The sequence below is a fragment of the Aquarana catesbeiana genome, linkage group LG08, assembly GCF_042186555.1.
Source record: "Aquarana catesbeiana isolate 2022-GZ linkage group LG08, ASM4218655v1, whole genome shotgun sequence".
Taxonomy (NCBI): Eukaryota; Metazoa; Chordata; class Amphibia; order Anura; family Ranidae; genus Aquarana; species Aquarana catesbeiana.
The window spans coordinates 93,271,649-93,290,070 of record NC_133331.1 but is presented as its reverse complement, the minus strand read 5'-3'; positions in this window follow the sequence as shown (position 1 = coordinate 93,290,070).

Here is an 18,422-nt window from a genome sequence, read left to right as displayed (position 1 = left end):
GAGTTCTTTGCCATGAGGTGCCATGTTGAAGTTGAAGCAACTTCTAGTGACCAGTATAAGAGCGTGAGAGCGATAACATTCAATTTAACACACCTGCTCCTCATTCACACCTGAGACCTTGTAACACTAACAAGTCACATGACACCGGGGAGGGAAAATGGCTAATTGGGCCCAATTTGGACATTTTCACTTAGGGGTGTACTCACTTTTGTTGCCAGCAGTTTAGACATTAATGGCTGTGTGTTGAGTTATTTTGAGGGAACAGCAATTTTACACTGTTATACAAGCTTCACAATCACTACTTTACATTCTAGCAAAGTGTCATTTCTTCAGTGTTTTTACATGAAAAGATATAATAAAACAATTACAAACATGTGAGGGGTGTACTCACTTTTGTGAGATACTGTATGTCCCTATTCTCCATAGGTATTTTTTTGGTAAAAGTGGGCTATGCTCTTAAAGAAGTATCCGTTTTTTAGAGTATTCAGGTCGCGATGGGACAAAGTACGTCCCTTCTTACTAGGTGTCCTGTAACTCTAGCTGTGATGTCACAGACACATGCACACGGCTGTTCAAAACTTCAGCTAGCAAGGAGATGACTTCCTTGCTAGCGAGCACATGTCTCCAGCTCTCAGCACTGTATTACAGGTTTTATTACTGAATATGCAATGAATATGGTGCTATTTGCACGGCAACCTGAAATGTGACCTCCTGCCTAGATGTAATGTTTACCATCCTCTTGTTCTTATATGTGCAAACAAACCAGACACACAAATAAGGAACAGTCCTGCGTAGGTGTCAGGTACCTTTTCCGAGGCCAAGATGCTGAGAGAGGCTCCCCTTGAGGCTAAGCGCAATATACCCGTTTTTTTATTTTACTCAATGCAACCTCATCTTTTATATTTTACCAAAAATTGGGTATGATATTAGGTTTGCACTAAAATTCATTTTATTAGATTTTTGCATGTGTGCAAAAAATAAAAAAAAATTCTCTACAGTCAAACTGGTTAATAAAAAATGATTGAATTAACAGTGCCAAGGGATCCAGAATCTTACAGTATCTGAGGTCCATTTACTGCAATGATATTTACTGCAGTATACCACTGAATGTGGTATAGGAGGTATAGGGCTCAAAGACGCATGGGTTGCCAGCAGGTTGAGAAGGCTTGAACTGATGATCACTTGGAGACTTTGCTTGAGAAGACGCCAAGGAGTATGCCGGACACTTAGTAAAAGCCTGGCTGAGGGTAGAACACAGGAGAGCAGATTGGAGGCTGTGGTGAGGCCAGCTGAGGGTCAATCACAGGTAAGTGATAAGCAAAATCCGTGAGCCAAGCCGGGGGTCAAACACTGGTAATCAAGCAGGTGCAAGTATAACAATGTCTGTGAGCCAAGCCGCGGGTCAAACACTGGTAATCAGGCAGGTGCAAGTATAGCAAAGTTCATGAGCCAAGCCAGGGGTCAAACACTGGAGAGGAGATCAGAGCAGGTCAGGAGGCAAGCCGAGGTCACAACAGGAATCACTTGGAAGTATAACACAGGAACAAGGAAAAAGCTGAAGACAATCCAGCAACTTGGGTCAGACAGAAGCAGCCTTATATAGGCCAGCCGGGGGAACCATCTGTCACGTGATGTGCCTATGGTGCCCATTTCTTTTCCTGGCAAGATTGCCAGTACTTCCACAGCCTATTCCCTGACACTATTTCTCTGACAGTAGGTGTTTGAACTGATAACATGAATGGTCTATGCTTTTATCTCCCTGTCTGTCAGAAGTTTCATACAGATACAGTTGTTTATTCATCTATACCCCTCCAGCCCAGCATCTTGTGACTGAGAAAAAAGAAATCGATGGGCCAGGCAATAAATTGTCAGTTGAACAGTGGCTGCATCCAATCAGAGCCAGCTGCTGTTCAGGTATTCTGAAAGCCACAATAGCTGCAACTGAAATTCATCTATTTGCACTGTATATCCTGGATGAAGGAATCTGTTGGATTTTTTTCATACAGCCCATAGGCTGAAATATCGGATAGTGTATGGCAGGCTTTAGTTTTATCCCTAAAGACAGATGTAGGTGCAGATCAGAACCCAGAAGTGCGTGCAGCAGGATGGCAGATTGACAGATCAAACGGGTACTATGCAGGATATTGCAATGAAGCGCTGGAAGCTTCTTGGATACAGCAAACGACTTTACTTTTATGGAGAAATATCAGAACATTATGGAGACATTAACAGGAACAAGGAGTATACAACCACATACACTTATGCCGCGTACACACGAGCTGACTTTTCGACCGGACTGGTCCGACAGTCTATCCAACGGACTTTCGGCGGACTTCCAATGGACTTTCCGAACAAAAGGATTTACCTACACACGATAACACCAAAGTCCGATGGATTTGTACGTGATGACGTACGACTGGACTAAAATAAGGAAGTTGATAGCCAGTAGCCAAACGCTGCCCTAACGTCGGTTTCCGTCTGTCGGACTAGCATACAGACGAGTGGACTTTTCGACCGGACTCGAGTCCGTCGGAAAGATTTGAAACATGATCCAAATCTAAAGTCCGTCAGATTTTCAACCGAAAAAGTGCGCTGCAGGTCCGATGAAGCCCACACGCAGTTGAATTGTCTGCCGGACTCGGTCCGTCGGACCAGTCCAGTCGAAAAGTCCACTCGTGTGTACGTGGCATTAAGCCCCTTTCACACTGAGGTGGGGGGGCATTGGCGGTAAAACGTCGCTATTTTTTGCGCCGCTTTAGCGGTGGTATTCGGCCGCTATCGGGGATAGATACACACTACAGTGCCACCTGCTGGATAGATAGGTATAATGTGTACACTATATATAGATATATAGATAGATATATATATCTATCTATATATCTATATATATATATCTCTATATCTATAGATAGATATATATAGTTCACAGTACTTTACACTACATGTTGTTCTTCCAACATTTTAAAGGTCATGGACCCATCTGATAGAAGTCCTTTACATAAATAAAATTCTGAAAATGCAATTTTATAGCCGCTGAAATATACTGTACAATTACCATATAGATATAATTCTATTTACGGCAAAAAAGGTAAATATTAAAAATTAATGCTGAAATTCAAGTAGATTTAAAACAACATACTGTATAATCTAGTTATATTTTTATTAAAAATAATAATTGAAGTATTTCTAAAGTCAAAATTGTGTTTTTTTGTTTTGGATAGAGTTGGGACGGGTTTAAGGCTCCATTCACATTAGCGCATCTCCAAAGTCGCACAATTTCCAGTGTGACTTTGATGCGACCTTCGTGAATTAGATCCGACTTTACATTCTCTAGACCAAAGTTGCATCAAACCAAAGTAGAGCAGGCACCATTTTATCCACTTGCCAACTGCCCGCCGTCGTTTGACAGGAGCAGAATGGCTCCCCTACGTGAAATGCCATAGCTGTACGGCAGCTTCCTTAAGGGGTATGGGTGGTGCGCGTGCCCTCCGCGGTGCTGTGGAGCATATGAGCATGCCCGGCGGCCGCAAAGTCCACCAGAGCCAGAATGAGGATCTGACAGGGGAGAGGAGACAGGTTGTGTGTTCCTAGTATATAGGAACACCGATCAGTCTCCTTCCCCAGGCAGTTTCATCCCCCCCACAGTTAGAACACACTGAGGGAACACAGTTAACCCCTTGATCGCCCCCTAGTGTTAACCCCTTCCCTGCCAATGACAATTATACAGTAATCAGTGGCTAGTTTTAGGTCAGTATAAATGTCGGTGGTCCCAAAAAAGTGTCAAAAGTGTCCGATCTGTCCGCCGCAATGTCACAGTCCCAATAAAAATCGCAGATCCCCGCCATTACTAGTAAAAAAAAATAATAATAAAAATGCCATAAATGTATCCCCTATTTTGTAAACTTTTGCACAAACCAATCAATATACTCTTATTGCGATTTTTTTTTTACCAAAATTTGTAGAATATTACATATCGGCCTAAACTGAGGAAAAACTATATATGTATTTTTTTTAAATTGGGGGATATTTATTATAGCAAAAAGTAAAAAATATTGTGTTTTTTTCAAAATTATTGCTCTTTTTTTGTTTATAGTGCAAAAAAAAAAAAAAAAACGCAGAGGTGATCAAATACCACCATTTGTGGGCAAAAAGGGACATCAATCTTGTTTGGGTACAGTGTTGCACGACCGCGCAATTGTCAGTTAAAGCGATGCAGTGCCGTATCGCAAAAAAAAAAGTGGCCCGGTCAGGAAGGAGGAAAATCCTTCTGGGGCTGAAGTGGTTAAAGTCTCTGTGACTTTAAGGCCTGTTGTACACAAGAGTAAAATATGCTAAGTTTTTTACTGACCTGAAATGAGATGCATTGTTGTCTATGGGACATTACACACAGCGTGGAGTACAGAGCAGTAAAACAAAACGACAACATTTTCCATTTTGAGTGCAGTAATCTACCTGTGTGTTTACTTGTTTAAAGCGGAGTTCCAGTCACCTGTGGAAAAAATAAAAGTCAGCAGCTACAAAAACTGTAGCTGCTGACTTTTAAAAAACAGCCACTCACCTGTTCCACGATCCAGCGGTGTGCTCACCCCAGTCGGTCTCACCCGCTGTCTTCGGTCCCCAGCGGCATCTTCACCATGGGCACTATGGGCACCTGGCTGTGACAGCTTGTGGCTTCACAGCCGGGTGCACGCTGCGCATTGTGAATGGTGGATGCAATCTTCTGGGACCTTTCAGAACTTCAGTTTCCAAGCACGGTACGGAAGTGCACAGTGAGTACCTGCTCTGCCCCCCCTGCCCATCTAAAGTGGCAATTGTGCAAGGGGAACGACCCCTTTTGGGTGGAGCTCCGCTTTAATGTTTACACAAGCATAAATGAGTATAAGTAAGTATATTACTATACTGCCAATGAAAAATAACTTTACTCGTCTATACACCTTTACTCACCTATACTCGTCTATACTCAACATTACTCAGGTCTTTACACACAGTTTTTGGCCCCTTGCACAAGTTCTTGAGCAAACATCAGTAAATTATGATGCCCATGTGCAAGGGGCCTTGGTCGCACCAATTTGAACAGGGGCCATTGAAAAGAATGGGCTGCAATTTGTCATGCGACTTTGATGTCCAAAGTTACATGACAAGTCGCACATGTGTGAATGGAGCCTACAACTGTTTTAAAACATTTTTGTTTTTGTTCTTGTTGTCTATCCCTGTCCTGCTAGGGAGACTTCTCTTCAAATACTGTATCTCTATCCCAGAGACACAAAAGGGAGTGAGAAGTTGTCTTTCCAAAATGAATGGAAATCAAATCTTAAACAGTTGTCATCAAAGTAGGTGTTCCTATTGAAAGCTTTCCCCTTTATTCCTGTATCAGTGACAACTGTAACCGTTTGGATTTCTCATTTCTTTCTGCCGCTCTTACGGGTGTTTGGCATTTTTTTTCTGCCTCTAAACACTCCTGTCTGTTAGTCTATGTATCTACTGTATGCATACATAGGCATTTACAGGTTGTCACAGCACCCGTTTCCCCTTCTGCTCCAACACCTGGCCCCTCACACACAATGGCCGTCACTCCACATCTGTGTGCGTGGCGCCAGGCTATCAGATCCTCTGCTGTGGCCGCATCACATCAGTTGCAAACTTCCTTCCTCCAGGAGCTGGCAGGCGGGCACAGCGGTCACTTTTTTCATGCACTATGCCTGTTGGAAGACAAAAAGCTTGCCCCTAGCTGCTCAGGAAGGGGTGCACCCTGTTGCCGGGGCAATCTGGGGCTAAACATCAGATTGCTTGGATCACCGTATCGTGCCCTGGCCCTTGCTATATCTACCTGGACTGGGGTAAATAGCCCCAGACTCTTGTTGCCAGCCCCCTGCATGATACCTGTGCCTGTGAGGACCCAAGACTGAGGTCGGGTCTCCAGGAGTGACCCTCTGCCTCAACTTGTTCAGCTGCCTCTCTGCCAGCACTGGCCCGAGACCCTGCCTATATGGACCCCTCTGGGACAAGCCATCCGTCACCCAAACCACCTCACCAGAATCTTCAGGCCATCAGGCGTCCTAAGTATGAGTCTCATGAACCCCCCGTCCCCTTTTGCTGTGCCCTATTGTCATTCCCTGGACTGTTAACCCATGTTGCACTATATTACAGCCCGGATGATCATCACCCTTTGCTGTGCCATATTACCACTATGAGGATCGTTACTCCTTGCTGTGCTTTATCTCTGCCTCGTGGACTATCTTCCTGTGCTACAACTTATTGCCATTTCCTGCACTAATTATCTTTGCTGTGCCATACTACCGCCCTGAGGATCATCCTCCTGTGCTGTGCCACAATGCTTTTCCATGGACTGTTTATCGGTGCGCTGCCCTATGGCTATTCTATGGACTGGGTATCGGTGATGTAATATATTATTGCCCTGTGGACTATTTCTATGTGCTATATCATATCCTATTGCTGCCCCTCCTGGACAGTCAAGTTCCCCAATAAACATCCGCATGTCGGGTTCTGTGTGATTGGCGTTCAGAGGAGCTGATACCCAGTGTGTATGAGGCATTTGTGTGCTGGGGGCAGTGGAAGCATTGATTTGTAAAGAAGCTGTAATAGCAGTGATGTATTGCAGTCTCGTGTACTGTGTTTCCAATCCATCTCTTTAAAAAACAAAAAACAAAAAAAACAATCAAGCCCCCCAATAAAAGATGGCATGGAGAACACATAGTGTGTCACTGTAGGGTCTTCTTCCCCCCTTCACATCACCCCCCCCCCCCCCCCCCCACACACACACACAGTAGTATCCTCTGCCCCCCATAGCAGTGTTCTCAGCCCCCTTCACATCACCCCACCCTCCACTGTAGTGTCTTTTGCCCTCCACCCCCCATAGCAGTGTCCTCTGCCCCTTCACATCACCCCCCTGCTGTAATGTTCTCTGCCACCCAATATAAGTAACCTCTACCCCCCCCATTAGTGTCCTGTGCCCCCCAAAGGAGTGTCCTCTGCCCCTCTTCCCCGCCACTATAATGTTCTCGGTCCCTCTGACCCCCTCCCAAAGCAGTGTCTTCTGCCCCCTTTACATCATCCTCCCGACACAAGCAAACAGCAGTTTACAAGGGGTGTATAGCAGACCAGAGAGTGGGAGGCAGGCACAGTACTGGACAGAAGGTCAGAAGGTGGGAGCTGCCGGAGTTAACTATCATATTAACAACTTAATGATTGAATGCTAGGACATGCCGGTGTCCTAACAACCAATCACCTGCTGGTTAACTGAAACAGCTACTGCTCCTGCCTTCCGTCCAGTACTGTTCTGCCTCCTGCTCTCCACTATCTTTACTGCTGTGAAAATTAGAGCAGCAGAGGCTGAGGGGAAGGACCGGCGAAGCAGGGACGGGTTCGCAATCTATCCATCAGCTGCCCGAGGTCGATGGGTAGATCGCGATCAATGGGTTGCTGATCCCCATCCTGAAGCATGTCTGCAGTCTCTGATCATCTCCTGAAGCATGTCTGCAGTCTCTGATCATCTCCCGAAGCATGTTTGTAGTCTCTGATCATCTCCTGAAGCATGACTGCAGTCTCTGATCATCTCCAGAAGCATGTCTGCAGTCTCTGATCATCTCCCAAAGCATGTCTGCAATCTCTGATCATCTCCTGAAACATGTCTGCAGTCTCTGATCATCTCCTGAAGCATGTCTGCAGTCTCCGATCATCTCCCATAGCATGTCTGCAGTCTCTGATCATCTCCCAAAGCATATCTGCAATCTCTGATCATCTCCCGAAGCATGTCTGCAGTCTCTGATCATCTCCTGAAGAATGTCTGCAGTTTCTGATCATCTCCCAAAGCATGTCTGCAGTCTCTGATCATCTCCCGAAGCATGTCTGCAGTCTCTGATCATCTCCCGCAGCATGTCTGCAGTCTCTGATCATCTCCCGAAGCATGTCTGCAGTCTCTGATCATCTCCCGAAGCATGTCTGCAGTTTCTGATCATCTCCCGAAGCATGTCTGCAGTCTCTGATCATCTCCCGAAGCATGTCTGCAGTTTCTGATCATCTCCTGAAGCATGTCTGCAGTCTCTATTCATCTCCTGAAGCATGTCTACAATCTCTGATCATCTCCCGAAGTATGTCTGCAGTCTCTGATCATCTCCTGAAGCATGTCTGCAATCTCTGATCATCTCCTGTTGCTTGTCTGCAGTGACATGACAGATTACGTTGACTAAATTTCATGTGCATCCATTTGGTAATGTCAGGGCTCACTTTGAGGCCCCCTGTATTAAGAAAGTTGGGCAGAAATGTCTAACATTTCCAACAGTTTGTCATCATATGCTGCTTCTGTGATTTATTAACTGTTACTATATAAAATTGTTGATGCTGCTTATGACAGTTTGACCTTCACCTGTATCTCCATAATAAAGAGTCATCTTTTATAATAAGCCTCATTCAATAAATAGTTGACAATATTTTAAAATGACATCAACTATGATGTTGTATCCATTCAAAACACATTATTAAAAATATTTTCTGTGGCGTACTATATTCAGACTAAATTGCCTTACAGTATATAGTTTTAATGGCTTTTTAGCAGATCTGCTGCCTTATTTAATAAAAAGCGCCTATCCTTGATTGCTAATTCTTTTAAAATGTATCTTAACCAGGGGTGCCCAACCTTTTGAAGAGAAAGGGCCACTTACAGTGCGTTGAAAAAGTATTCATAAACCTTGAAATTTTCCACATTTTGTCATGTTATAACCAAAAACGTAAATGTATTTTATTGAGATTTTTTGTGATAGACCAACACACAGTGGCACATAATTGTGAAGTGGAAGGAAAATGATAAATGATAATAATTTTTTTTACAAATAAATACAGTGGTACCTTGGATTACGAGCATAATTTGTTCCAGAAGAATGCTTGTAATCCAAAGCACTCGTATATCAAAAGCTAGTTTCCCCAAAGGAGTCAATGGAAACTCAGATACCGTATTTATCGGAGTATAACACATCCAAGAGGAGCCGAGATACACAGGACCGGCTCTGTGTATCTCGGCGGCGCCATATTAAAACTGCAGTGACACTGACAAGGCTGTAATGTCACTGGGCAAGGCTGCAAATGACACTGACAAGGCTGCAAATGACACGGACAAGGCTGCAATATCACTGACAAGGCTGCAAATAACACTGAGCTGCTCGAATGCATCCGGAGACATTCAGAAACTGAGTGTTTTTGAGTGTCACTGGCGCCCCCGCACCTCTGGCCAAATGCGGTACTGCACACCCCATTGGCTTGAATCCTGCTCGTCTTGCAAGACAACACTCGCAAACTGAGTCAGGATTTTTAAAAAATAATAGCTCATATTGTGAAACGCTCGTAAATGGTATTACTCGAGGTATTACTGTATGTGAAAAGTGTGGCGTCCATTTGTATTCAGCCCCCCTGGGTCAATACTTTGTAGCACCATCTTTCTCTGCAATTACAGCTGCAAGTCTTTTTGGGGATGTCTCTACCAGCTTTGCACATCTAGGGAGTGACATTTTTGCCCATTATTCTTTGCAAAATAGCTCAAGCTCTGTCAGATGGATGGAGAGCGTCTGAACAGCAATTTTCAAGTTTTGCCACAGATTCTCAATTGGCTTTAGGTCTGGGACACCTTTACACGCACATGAACTTTAATGGCACCCAAGTCTTAGTCTGTAGGGTTCGATATTGAGTTGGCCCACCCTTTGCAGTTATAACAGCTTCAACTCTTCTGGGAAGGCTGTCCACAAGGTTTAGGAGTGTGTCTATGGGAATGTTTGACCATTCTTCCAAAGCGCATTTGTGAGGTCAGGCACTGATGTGGACAAAAAGGCCTGGCTTTCTATCTCCGCTCAAATTCATCCCAAAGGTGTTCTATCGGGTCGAGGTCAGGAATCTATGCAGGCCAGTCAAGTTCCTCCACCCTAAACTTGCTCATTAATGTCTTTATGGACCTTGCTTTATGCACTGGTCCAAATCATTTGGTGGAGGGGGTATTATGATGTGGGGTTGTTTTTCAGGGTTGAGCTTAGTCCCTTAGTTTCAATGAAGGGAACTCTTAAGGCGTCCTCATACCAAGACATTTTGGACAATTTTTATGCAGTTTGATGATGTTCCAACATGACTGCGCACCAGTGCACAAACCAGGGTCCAAAAAGACATGAATGAGCAAGTTTGGGGTGGAGGAACTTGACTGGCCTGCACAGAGACCTGACCTCAACCAGATAGAACACCTTTGGGATGAATTAGAGCGGAGACTGAGAGCCAGGCCTTCTCAACCACATCAGTGCCTCACAAATACGCTTCTGAAAAAATGGTCAAACATTCCCAGAGGACAGCCTTCTCAGAAGAGTTGAAGCTGTTATAGCTGCTAAGGGTGTCAATATTGAACCTTACGGACTAAGACTTGGATGCCATTAAAGTTCATGTGTGTGTAAAGGCAGGTGTCCCAATACATATGGTAATATAGTATATATGTGTATGGTCAGCTGTAGCCTGTGCACTCATAAACATGTATGTTCAGCTTGGCCAATCATACCCATTTAGGCACTATGCACACAGGGCATTTGCTCAGCTCTCCCAAATGCCTTTCCTCCTGTCAGCCGCAGGTTGGCAGAAAAATGCTTGACATGTGTAAATGTGTCTAGACACATTTAGGCGTGTCAGACACTTGGGCATTAATTAATTTAACCACATCAATACTGGGCACTTTCACCCCCTTCCTTCCCAGACCAGTTTTCAGCTTTCAGCGCTCTCACATTTTCAATGACAATTGCGCGATCATGTAATGCTGTACCCAAATGAAATTTTTATCATTTTGTTCACACAAATAGAGCTTTCTTTTGATGGTATTTATTCACGACTCCGTTTTTTATTTTTTGCGATATAAGCGAAAAAAGAGCAGAAATTTGGAAAAAAACCCAATATTTTCTTTTTTCTATTGTAAAACAAAATCCAATAAAATCGAATTTTGTCATAAATTTAAGCCAGAATGTATTCTGCTACATGTTTTTGGTAAAAAAAAATCCTGTTAAGTGTATAATAATTGGTTTGTGTGATAACGGACAGATGTACGCAAATGATAATGTACAGATGTGCGCAGGTGATCACGGACATATGTGTGCAGATAATCATTAGGACATGTGATTTTATTGTTACATATGTGGGGGACAGGTGTTTTTACTATGTGGGGAATGCATGTGTGTTAACTTTGTGTGTTTACACTATGGGGACACTAGACTGGTGATCAGTGAGTAAAAAGCTGTAAAAAACAGCTCATACTCACTGATCCCCATCCGGCTGCAGAGATCTGCTCTTCTCACTGACAACTTCTGTGTGAGGAGAGCCGATTGCCTAGCAACCGGCTCTGTATTTACATCACATGACGGCTGTGATTGGACACGGCCATCATGTGATCAGGAGGGCCAATCACAGAGCCCTTCTGCCGATCAGAGATGCGCCGTGTCTGGGTGACATGAGCGCATCAGGATCGCGCCGCTGCGCGGGCACGCGATCCTGCTCCTTTTGAGGGACGTTCCTGAACATCCACTCAGAATAAGAGAGCGCCCACCTGGCCGTTTATGTACAGTGGCCAGGTGGGAAGTAGTTAATTGATCAGAATAATATTTAATTCTGGCCATTCTGGCTCAAGTGTCAAATGCATCTAGCGTTGACGCACGTTTAGAGGCATTTGCACGCATCAAGCATTTTTTCTGCCAAAATGCTGCTGCTCCTGGGTGTGCTAGCAGTGCGTTTTTTTTTTTCTGCCTTGAAACTCCTCTAAATGTCTATGTGTGCATGAACACATAAGCTAACATAGAGGGGCGTTTAGAGGGAGGAAAAAAATGCTAGATGCCCCTAAAACAGCGTTTTTAATGTTCAGTGTGCATGAGGCCTTGTGCTTATAGATCTACATTCATTGGCCACTTTATTAGGTACACCTTGCTAATACTGGGTTGGACCCCTTTTTGCCTTCAGAACTGCCTTAATTCTTTGTTGCATAGATTCAACAAGGTGTTGGAGATTTGTCGGCTGCACATCTATGATGCAAATCCTGCTGAGGGTAAAGGTGATGGACTAGCCAAGCATGTCTTCAAACCTAAACCCTATTGAGCATCTGTGGGGCATCCTCAAACAGAAGGTGGAGGAGCACAAGGTTTCTAACATCCACCAGCTCTGTGATGTCATCATGGAGGAGTGGAAGAGGACTCCAGTGGCAACCTGTGAAGCTCTGGTGAACTCCATGCCCAAGAGGGTTAAGGCAGTGCTGGAAAATAATGGTGGTCACACAAAATATTGACACTTTGGGCCCAATTTGGACTTTTTCACTTAGGGGTGTACTCACTTTTATTGCCAGCGGTTTAGACATTAATGGCTGTGTGTTGAGTTATTTTGAGGGGACAGCAAATTTATACTGTTATACAAGCTGTACACTCACTACTTTACATTATAGCTAATGCCACGTACACACAGGTGGACTTTGCGACCGGACTGGTCCGACGGACCGACTCCGGCGGACAATCCAACCGTGTGTGGGCTGCATCGGACTTCCGACGGACCGTTTCGGTCGGAAATCCGACAGACTTAAATTTGAAACTTGCTTCAAATCTTTACATTGTAACTCCGCTGGTCTCAGTTCCTGATGGAAAGCCTGTTCGTCTGTATGCTGGTCCGACGGACCAGATACAACTCAAGGGCAGGGTACTGCATCTCGCGCTGGCCGCAATAGGAAAAACAAATTTTCCTATTGCGCCGAGCGTGGGGCATACCAGGCCCTTAGGTCTGGTATGGATTTTAAGGGGAACCCCCTACGCCGAAAAACCGTGTGGGGTCCCCACCAAAATCCATACCAGACCCCTATCCGAGCACGCAGCCCGGCCAGTCAGGAAAGGGGGGTGGGGACGAGCGAGCGCCCCCCTCCTAAACCGTACTAGGCCGCATGCCCTCAACATGGGGGGGGTGGGTGCTTTGGGGGAGGGGGGGGCCCTGTTGATGAGGACAAGGGCCTCTTCCCCACAACCCTGGCCGTTGGTTGTCGGGGTCTGCGGGTGGGAGGCTTATCGGAATCTGGGAGCCCCCTTTTAATAAGGGGGCCCCCAGATCCCGGCCCCCCACCCTATGTGAATGAGTATGGGGTACATGGTACCCCTACCCATTCACCTAGGGAAAAAGTGTCAATAAAAAAACACACTAGACAGGTTTTTAAAGTAATTTATTAGAAAGCTCCGGGGGTCTTCTTCCGACTTTGGGGGTCTTCTTCCAACTTCAGGGGTCTCTCCGGCCTCTTCTCCCGGCGTCCGGTTCTTCTGCCGGCTCCTTGGCTATCTTCTGCCGATCTTTTGCTAGCGGTGGCCTGGACTTCTGCCTTTTGCCTTCTTGTCTTCTTCCCTCTTCTCTTCTTCTGATGTTGACACGACGCTCTCTCCGCCTGTAATGCTCTCTGGGCACTCCGCTATGACTTATATAGGCGGTGACCACGCCCCCTTAAGACGTCACAATCCCTGGGTATGCTGGGACTATGACGTTTTAAGGAGGCGTGGTCAACATCACCCGGTGAACGCCCCCGCTCGCTCGTCCCCACCCCCCTTTCCTGACTGGCCGGGCTGCATGCTCGGATAGGGATCTGGTATGGATTTTGGGGGGGACCCCACGCCTTTTTTTGGCGTAGGGGGTACCCCTAAAATCCATACCAGACCTAAGGGCCTGGTATGCCCCACGACGGGGCTTGCAAGGTGTCAATCTCGCCGATAAAAGCGGCGAGATTGACTTCCTTTCTAGTCCCGTCGTACCCGAGTCACGTTCAAAAAGGAACGGACTTGTCCGTGTGTGGGCAAGTCCATTCATTCGGAAAGTCCGCTGTAACTCCGTCGGGAAGGCCGGCGGACCTAGTCTGCCGGAAAGTCCGGTCGTGTGTAGGCAAGTGCGTCCGTTCAGAAAGTCCATTGGAAGTCCGCCGGAAGTCCGTCAGGAAGACCGTCGGACCTAGTTTCCCAGAAAGTCCGGTCGTGTGTACGCGGCATTAGTGACATTTCTTCAGTGTTGTCACATAAAAAAATATAATAAAATATTTAAAGGAATATAAGGGGTGTACTCACTTTTGTAAGATACTATACATGTACTCTCATTATCAGTATCCTTGAAACAAATGGCATTCACCAGACTAAGGCGTTAATGGAACAAGCTTTGAAAAACTCCTGCAAAACACGCAAGACATCCTGAAGTTTCACAAGTCACTCTTATGTAAGATGTTAAAATTTGTGCAATGTAAAGTCACAGAAACTTATTAAGACTGCGATGACAGGTAGCTCCCTTGATGATCTGCTTCAAAGTGGGCGGCCACAGATCTTCTGCTGAAAACACACACTGAAGACAACAGAAGAGATTTTAGATGCGCTCACAGAAAAGAAGTCAAGAAAAACATTGTTGCCGAAAAATAGCTAGTTAGTGAGTTGCTGGATTATAAGATTTGACCTGAAAAAATAGGCAATATAAGGCAGCAAATCCTCAATTCAGGCCCGCTCTTCCATGACGTCAAGATACCTCCTGTCAGCCATGTATATTTAGTGGCTACATAACTGAAATGGGGTCAAGTCACAAATCTCTGAGGTGTGCTGGCAAATATATTCACCAAGTCACATATCTGTTATAGAAGTTTTTCCTACATACAATAAACTATTTAAAGTATATGTAAACCCAATCACTGAAATCCCATATAGACTTTAACATGTTAATGTTATTTCAAAAGCCATTTTTATTATGTTTAAACCTGTAGCTTCATTAAAATAATGTCTGGTGGTCCTGCCTTCAAGGTCTTTGTTTAGGAACTTCCTGTTATAGGGTGACAACGCTCTGTCCCTGTCTCTCAATTGTGCTCCTGCGTTGTCACTCTATCACATGGTCTTCTGATAGAGACTACATGGCCTCCTGTTGTCACATGGGTTTTGGTGGCAACTACATGGCCTACTATCAAGAAACCCACCCTAAGAAATGCCATACAGCCATTAATGAAGATCATATAGAGAGGAAGTGGCTGCAAAGAGGCTGCAGAAGAACAGCTTCTCTGAGATGGACTGTTTAGAGGGACAATGCTTTAGCAAACTACATGTCATTCAGTTCAAGTTTACATTTGCTTTAAATAGCTGTTTTGTGCAAACCAAATAATTATTATATATTTATGTTTGTCTCAGCTGGACATTTTGATGGAAAAATTATGCTAAAATTCACAAAGATCAGGTTTGGGTTCGCCACTGCCAAAGGTTTGATGCATTTGAGGCATGAGGAGTATTTGTGTGCTGATTCACTAACTTTGTGGGCAATTGCTTATTTTTTTTTCTCTTTCTTTATTTTTGCTGTAAACTTCCCTTTAGAAAGGCTTTTTTCAGTGCGGTGTTTTTGGGTGTTTGTTTCTTTTTTTTTTTTTAATTGATAGCCTTTTACATTTTTTTAAAGTTTGGAGTGCTCAGAATGGAGCATTTACTTGTTACTGACCAGTGCAAGAACAACAGTAACCACTCCGATTCCATTGTTTTGTGACTTTACAATATATGAAAGTATACATTTTACTCATATGAGTGTGTTTGGCACTTTTTCCATAAATTTAGCTTAGTGCCCCAATGCACATACACAGCACGCATGTGCTACAGTGCACTGCAACACATGTGATGATGCACTGAGGTGTAAAATTATTGCAGGAGTGATTTTTGCTGCTATGAGTCTCATTCAAAACAAATAGGCTGCCTTACCACAGCATGCCTCAACACACAAAAAAAACGGAAAATTGTATCATACTTACCGTAATTTTCCTTTCCTGGTGCCTATCCATGGCAGCATACTAGTGATAGAGCTCCGCCTCGACTCCTCCCTCAGGACCAGTGAATAGCATAAATTAAAGACGTAGTCCCTCCCCCAACATTCTCCGTTAAATAGAATACCGAGGGTGGGAGCGTATGCTGCCATGGATAGGCACCAGGAAAGGAAAATTACGGTAAGTATGATACAATTTTCCGTTTTCCTGGTGCCTCCATGGCAGTATACTAGTGATAAATAACTAGCTGACACGGGTGGGATAATGCTTAACAATAAATGTTTTAATTGGAATGGGACATTGCAGCCTGAACTGTCCTTCTCCCGAACTCAACCGTTGTGAGAGCTCCTGCGTCGATATGGTAGTGTCTGAGGAAAGTATTGCGAGAAGACCAGGTGGCGGCCCTGCACACCGTCTCTAGTGACACGTTAGCCCTTGCTGCCCAGGAGGTTGAGACTGCCCTTGTAGAATGAGCATTCACTCGGGATGGAGGTTCCATATTCTTCATCCTGTAGACCTTCTGGATTAGTTTTACCACCCAAGATGCCAGGGTTCTGATGGAAGCTTCCTTGCCCCTGTATTTACCGAATGGAACAATAAAGAGTCTTTCCGAGCACCTGAAGGATCTGGTGGCCTCTAGGTAGGCTCTGAGCACTCTGGATATGTCCAGCTCGTGACAAGATTCCGAATCTGCTTCAGTAAATACTGGTAGTGCCCAGGGCTCCAAAAGGTGGCTTGGAGTAGTGACCTTAGGTGTGAACCCCCGAAGGGGACGAAGCTCCACTCTATCATGAAAGAAAGAGATGTGGTCATCACCTATCCCTAACGAGTGGAGTTCTGAGATCCTTCTACCAGATGTAATGGCTAGCAGGAAAACCGTTTTTAGTGTTATGTTCCATATTGTCAGTTGCTCCACTGGGGCAAACGGATGGTCAGAGAGGACTTCAAGGACCAGGGATAAATCCCGCTTGGTAAAAGAACGTCTGACAGGTGGACGAATCTTTAATACTCCTCTGAGGAAAGTGACTACTAAGGGCTCTTCTGCCCATCTTTTATTTGTTGCGGCAGAAATTGCTGCTACTTGGACTTTGAGGGAACTTAGGCCAAGACCCAGATCAAGTCCTGACTGGAGGAAACCGAGAACACCTGATGTAGAAGGAGAGATTGGATTAAACTCATTTGAGGCAGCAAATGACAAGAACTTGTCCCATATTCTTGAATATATAGCATTGGTTGCTGGCTTCCTGGCTCCCAGGAGGGTTGTTATGACCCCTGGGGAGCATCCTAGGGACTCAAACCTTTGCCTCTCAACCTCCAGATTCGAAGGTTCAGCTTCTGAGGGTCTGGATGAACTAAACTGCCCTGCGTCAGAAGTTGAGGGAAAGGATGGATCCTGATTGGAGAGCTCACACTGAGGCGCATAGCTAGAGGAAACCAGGGTCTCTTCGGCCAATATGGGAGTACTGCCAGTATCTGGACTGTTTCTCTGAGAAGTCTCAGGAGGAACTTGAATATTAATGGCCGGGGGGGAAAGGCATATGCGGTGGTGAACCTCCAGGGGCATGACAGGGCATCTACTTCCTCCGCTTGTGTATACGGAAGGCGAGAGACGAATCTGGTCAGTTTGGCATTCCCCGGAGTGGCAAATAGGTCTACTTGAGGAGGATCCCAGAGGTTGGCAATCTGATGGAAAACCTGGGGATGAAGAGCCCACTCGTTGTTGTCCAAGAATTTCCTCGACAACGTGTCTGCTTCCGTGTTCAATCTTCCCGGGAGATACATCGCCCTGAGGTCTAGGACGTTCTTTTTTGCCCAGAGCATAATCGGCTCTACTTCCCTGAGGAGTGATGTGCTGCGAGTGCCCCCCTGCCTCTGTAGGTACGCGACAGCTGCCCTGTTGTCCAGGCATAAAAGTACTCTCTGGCCCCTGATCTGAGAAGCCAATGAAGTTAGTGCCAAGAACGCTGCTCTCATCTCCAGTATGTTGGATACTACTCCCTGGGTGGAACAGGACCATCTCCCCTGTATCCTGGTTTCCCCGCAATGGGCTCCCCAGCCCTGTCCACTTGCGTCAGATGTAACTGTGATCCAGAAGAGGGAACCCAGATGACGGGGTTTGGAGAGGTTTTCCAGAAGAGTCCACCAATGAAGGCTCCTGCGCATTGCTCCCGTCAGCAGAATTGTCTGAGAGAGTCGCTGTCTCTTCCACTGCGCCAAGAAACCCATCTGAAAATATCTCAAATGCCAATGGGTTCAAGGAATCACCGGTATACAAGCAGACATTGTGCCAATGAGGCTCAGGCATTGCGATGCCGTTAGATACCGGCTCGCGATGGTTTTGACCATCTTCTGGATAATAATCCTCATCTTCAGGGATGGTAATGACACTGTCCCCTCCCGGGTGTCGAACATCGCACCTAGATAGATCATCTGCGACTTGGGCTGTCGTCATCGTGGTGCCTTGAAGATTTTTCGGTCCTCTTGGAGTGGGCAGGGCTATGATTTTAAGAAAAATCATGTCAGGCCAGCGAGCGCACTTTTTTTTCTTTTTTTTTTTTATACTCACGTATAGGTGGTCACATACCTAACGGAGGTGTGAGGATCTTTGTTGCGAGAT